Raw genomic sequence first — 5,876 nt, 5'->3', positions numbered from 1 at the left:
AATGTAACTTCAGCTCCAACATGGAAGTATTATTTCAAAGTGAATGGCAATAATGATCTCTAAATTATGTGGTCCAATTTTCTTCTGACTTTTATGTTTTCCTGTAAATCAGCAGTACATTTCTGAAGGCTATAAAGTTGTACTGACCTTTAATTAAGAAGATAACCACAGAATCAGCTTCTGCTTTTAATACCTTCAGACAGAAAAAAAGACACAGATTCCCCATAATTATAGTTTAGTTCACCTTGATAGCCGAAGGAAGGCAAGGCAGGAGTCCAGACATAGGTTATGAGGCAATTCAGTGTGCTAACCACAGTATCCACTTCCTCAACCCCTTGGGCAACAAACTGCTGGTGTCTCTTCAGCACACAGAAGCAGCAAGGGCTGGGAGCTTTCAGTGGTCAGGAAGAGGCATGGTGCCTTCCTCTCATCTCTGGGGAAGCTTTCAGTTATGAGGGAGCATGTGGTGTCATTGAGTTTATGTAGACAATGTGTGTTATTACAGATGTTGCATTTATTGCATTTAAAATCTCCTCCTGATCCTCTTCCCCAACAAAATAAATACACATTATAGCAGTTATAAAGCTGAGTACTGAACTTAGTAAATGTACCTATAGCCATCAAGAATTTTAGGCTTTCAGTTTTGAGCATCTGATACTATGCTTTTAACATCCCATTTACTGTCAATTTCACTGGTTGTTTTTCCTCATGAAAACTTTCTTTTTTTTAAGCATTATTCGTGTTATTACAGAATTAATGTGATTAGGTTACTCACTGTAGCTATAACCTTCTGACATTTAATAATGAATTGATTATGTGAACTGCATTGTTTTAAAGGCTTTGGCCAATGTAGGAGCTTTGGGTATGATTTTGTTCATGGGAGGGGAATAGACAAAAGTGTATACAAAATGTACAGGAATGGTAACTTCCCAACTAGAGAGCAGGCTTTTGGTAAAACAATGTTTTTGCATAGGACTTTGTCACTGAGCACTTTAAAAGTTTCTGATGATACTGGATGCTTAGCTTTCTTGCAGAACCAGGTGAAATTAAAATTCCTAACTTGGAGGAAATCCCTCCCGCCCTTCCTTCCTCCCTTCCTTCTTTTTCTGCTTTTGGGCATTGTTTTTCCTTGTTAGCTGCTTTGTTTTGGTTTTAGCAATACTCTATTCTGAATAACTAAACATTTGCATTTTCATCAACACATACTGTGCCATGACTGGACAATGTCCAGATAAAATGAAAACAGACCCTAGAATGATCTTTAGTTAACATGTGTATTGACATCAATAAAGGCTAAAAGATTATGTTTCTGTGCCAGAGAAAATACAAGGCAGAAAACAAGGTGCAATATGTATTTGGCTCAGGTTTGTTGTTGTTGTTGTTGTTGTTGTTTTTTGTTTTTTTTTGTTGTTGTTTTGACCTTATGACAAGCTGACAAAAACCCCCACTGATATACTAGGAAATTCCTCAGGAGATCTATTCTGACTTGAAAGAAGATTTCAAAATGTAATGGTTTTAAAAAGAATTTAAAAGCGATTTATAACCAGAAGCCAGACTTCTTTCTGAGATTGCATGTCAAGAGATATTTACAGTATGTTGTGGTCAAGCTCATAGATAGTAAAAAATTCAGATTGGTAGTATGAAGGTATCATCTTAACTACATACTTAGATTTATTTTTTCCTAAAACATTTTGTAATGTTAAAATTGTATTTAATCAGAGAGGACATTTCCTGTGATATGTAAAGAAATTGAAAGCAATGATAAGTTAAAAGAACCTCAGTCTGAGTTGGCAGAAAGCAATTTAGTTATTTTTGTAGAGCTGATGTATTGCCAAGGTCACAAACAAGACTGATTTACACAGGAAATATGAGTTAGAAAGGCTATTTAAGGGAGCCATAAATACTTTGCTTAGATGTGCCTAAACGGATTTACTTCTTCCATCAGCTGCACTGAAAATTATGATTTACCAGTAATCTTGCACAATTCGATGATAGAGTATTTGATAACTTTTCTTGAAAGGAAATAATTCTCCCCATATTCTGCATTTTAAATTGATATGCAGAGTAGAAGGATATCCTGGAAACCTAAATGGAACTCATCTGTTAAAGAACTCTTAGCATCACAAAACCATGATCTGAAAGGGTTAAGGAAACCTTTTACATGGCTTTGTGTCAATGAGAATATCTGCCAAGACTTGAAGAAACTAGAGTATATCACTTACATATGAGGAAAAAAAAAATAAAAAAAAAACAACCTACCAGAGCTAGTAAGCTTTTCTACCAACAGCACCCTTCCAAGAACCTTTTCTCAGGATTATTTCTGCACTACTGGAAAGGATATTTCACTGCAGTTTAGCTAAATTCTGCTGGTAAAATGGCCTGACAGTTTGTGCTTTTTCCAAGGATTCAGTCAGAATGTACATTCAAGACAGAAAATGATCATTATTTGTTTCAGAAACTTTGGTATGAAATCATTTCCAGAGTAGAATCACCCATCTTATCCCCTTAGCAATTTGCTTGAAGATGTAACTTGGGTCCCAGCGTTATGCAGATTAGAATCAGTGGCAGCTGGGTTGTACAGCTGACCTCAGCAGGGAAACAAAGCCCAACTTCAGAACAGCAGCTTGAATGGTTACCTCTGCTTCAAGTGTGATACGCTCATTTTTCAAAGCTTCTCCCAAGCCCGGGGCAGGGGCTGAGTTCCTCTGAAGGAGATACTCCTGAGATGGTCTAGCTCAGAAAAACATGATCACCAGACAACAGCAACCTTTTCTCTCCCCAGGCTTTCCAAATGCCCTAGGAAGAACAAGCTCAAGAGAAATTACCCAGCAGGTGACAAGAAAGAGAAAGGTATAACTTTTTATCAAAGTGTTTAAAAGATATCCAGTACCATGGATTTGAGAAATAAGGCAACCAATGAACTAGAGGCTCATGCTAGGAGGGGAGGAGAGGAGTCAGGCAATTGAACTAGACAGAAACGATGATCTCTCCATAGCAAGTAACTTTCACATGAATAATGCCAAAATCAACATTTTGAGGTGGAGGAAGGTTCATGATAAATTAAAGGTTTATGAAAAAAAATATATATATACAACTTTCAAACAAACAAGCTAACTAATCCACACGTTGCTCACAGGCTCAGTTACATTTAACCCCAAAACTCTGTGTTAGTCTTTTTCTTTATAGAACTGCTGCCTCACTTTAGCTTCAAGTAATTCTTAACCTGCTTGGCATAACTGCAGTATCTGGAGCTTCACTTGAAATTACAATAACAGCATCTGAGAGAACTCAATCAGAAGTAGTCCAGATAGCTTCTCTAAAGTGAAAACAATGTTAAGAAGTAGAAAGTTCACAGAAGTCAGAAACTCATTGCAGATACAAGAAACTGTCACTGTAAGATCATTCTAGATCACATATTTATCAGTAAGCAAACAGGGAGACTGAAATTCATATTCCTGGCTTGCAGGACTTTATCATGCCATATAAGCCACTAATAAAATAGTTGTTCAGTGACTGATCGCTACCCACAGACAGTATTCTGCCAAGTTTCTCATTTCCTATATCTTGCTTTCTTTAGTTCATGGACACTAAAACTCTCCTTGATCTCCACCTCCATGAGCTCAGGAAAGTTTTGTTGTTGACTCCAAAAGGGCTGCATTTTTCAAAGCTGCTCCTCTTCCATCTTCCATTTTTTTAACTTTTTTTTTTTTTTTTTTTTTTCAGGAACACAAATCAAACTCAACAAAGCTTGTGAACTACAAATAATTTTATAGTATATCAGTTGTAATGAAAACTCATGCTTCAGACTATTTATACCTGTTTTCCTCTCTGGCTAAGAGCATCATACATGACAACTAACAGAGCTTTTAGCAAAATATGAGACACTAGCCAAGAGAACACAAAGAATTGAAAAAACTGCTTGGAGAAGAAGGAAAACAAATCAGATAATAAGAGTATTTTTCATCAAGTCATGTTATTCTAAAAATTTCACTACGAAGAGAAAACATACTTCCAAAATGACTGTGACATATTTCTGTATAAGGAAGTACTCTTTCTTAGAAGAAAATGTTTTTTGGGAAAACTGGAGAAAAGCAAGAGCAATGTTGATAAAGAACTAGAATTGATCTTCCAAGTTTTTTCTTTCCCATAGCTCCTCTCTGAATGACATTTCAGTTTCTTCAGTAACCATTATCCCATTCTCATGCATTCTTTTACTGTCACTGATCTCTCTTTTCCTCACAGACATAAATCTCCAATCAGTAGACTGTGTTTTCATCCCTGAAAATTGCTTACACATACAACAAAAAACCATGCAATGCCTTTCTCTCCATGGGATGGAGAATATTGGCTAGTCAGTGGGTAACACTGGACTCAGAGTAGACCATGACACAACAGGAAATGAGAAAAGGAAATTCAACTCTTCTCTACCAAAAGAGGAAAAATTGAGGTGAGTGCTCTAGTTGAGAATTGTGATTATTTTTTACAAAATAATCACCTAATATAAACATGAAGGCAATTTTCTCTATATGAAATTGTTTTTCTATTTCCTAATAACTCATAGGATTATTGTAGAGGCTTTAGTTCTGGGGAAGATAGGAGAGAGGTAATTTTAATTCTGATGTAAGTAAATATAAAAAAGGAAAAACAAATAAACCCTTTGTTTTCATGAAGAATGTTAGACTACCAGAACATAAGTAGAAAAAAAAAAAAAATTAAATCAGAAAGAATCATTTGAGAGCCAATAATTAGGGTTTAAAATGCAAAAGTCTTATGCGTCAACCACTGAATCATTACTGATACTGTAACAATATGTCTGCTTGCCATTGTTTTTAGTTAATGGGAATGAGTTTTCTGCTCTTAGTAACGGCCCTTTCGAAGAAAATCCTACTCAATTTTATAAACTGCAGATATTTCTCAGAGCTCTGCCTTTGTAGTCTTGTAGGAATTTGGTAAAGGGCACTGAACAGAAATATCCATGGTCGTTAAAATATCTTCCTCAAGTAGATTAAAAAAAAAAAAAAAAAAGGGGGACATATTTACTGGAACTACAGACATCTGGGTTAGTGTCAGTTAAATCATTCTGCAAAGCTTTTCTTAGCGTAGGCTTGAGCAAATTGTATAGTGAAATGCAATAGTAACACACTTCTGGTATAACAAATTGCTCTTTATTTAAAGTTACTTCTTTAATATGAATAAGATTTTAAAGCCTGTCAAGGATGGCATGCAAAGATAAAAATAAAGAAGTGTCAGGAACAAAAATGTTCTTTTCTGTTCCTCTGAATTAATTTGCATGTCAGTCAAGAAATCTGTCAATGCATATGCAATATAAGCAGCATGACTTATATTACTATAAGTGTAGGAAAAAGGAACAAGAACTGGAGAAGAGGAAAAAAGACAGCTGTGATGAACAAGGATTCTTCCCAATCTATAGTATGTATTCAACTATAACAATACACCCAAAGATGGTGAAGAAATGATGACAGAACTGTCAATTATAGCTGAGCAGAGTGTAAACAGATCTACAAAATTTGCTTAGCAGAACCAGCACCAGGTGGTTTGTAGGGCTTCTTTTCCAGTCCAACCCACCAGCTGGTGCACAAGTCCTGCCCAGCTGTAAGGTCCCGCCTCCCGCCTTGGCAGCCTGTCGGTCATCCAGGGCCACCTAGTGTGGTAGGAACAAATTTCAGAAGAGACAGGGCTAAAATAAATTCAAACCTGATGGAAAGCTGTAGACCTAAAAGGTGTTGGCTGAGATGTAAATCGGATTATTGATCGCTGTAAATCAAATTCATACAAAGCCTAGGAAGGGATGAGTTGGAACTCTCATTTGAGGTCTTGTTTGTCTAGCTGAAGAAAGGGTAGGGATTAAAAATACT

General features: G+C 36.2%; 1 non-coding gene across 1 annotated transcript; it reads right to left on the bottom strand.

Moving 5' to 3' along the window:
- Positions 1-5,540: 5,540 nt before the first annotated feature.
- On the bottom strand, positions 5,541-5,599 carry MIR12213 (microRNA mir-12213). The gene has a single exon (NR_161963.1). It is a non-coding gene; the product is annotated as a microRNA mir-12213 (primary transcript).
- Positions 5,600-5,876: the final 277 nt, after the last annotated feature.

The sequence above is a fragment of the Gallus gallus genome, chromosome 1 (assembly GCF_016699485.2).
Source record: "Gallus gallus isolate bGalGal1 chromosome 1, bGalGal1.mat.broiler.GRCg7b, whole genome shotgun sequence".
Classification (NCBI taxonomy): domain Eukaryota; kingdom Metazoa; phylum Chordata; class Aves; order Galliformes; family Phasianidae; genus Gallus; species Gallus gallus.
This window is presented reverse-complemented; position numbering and strand designations above follow the sequence as displayed.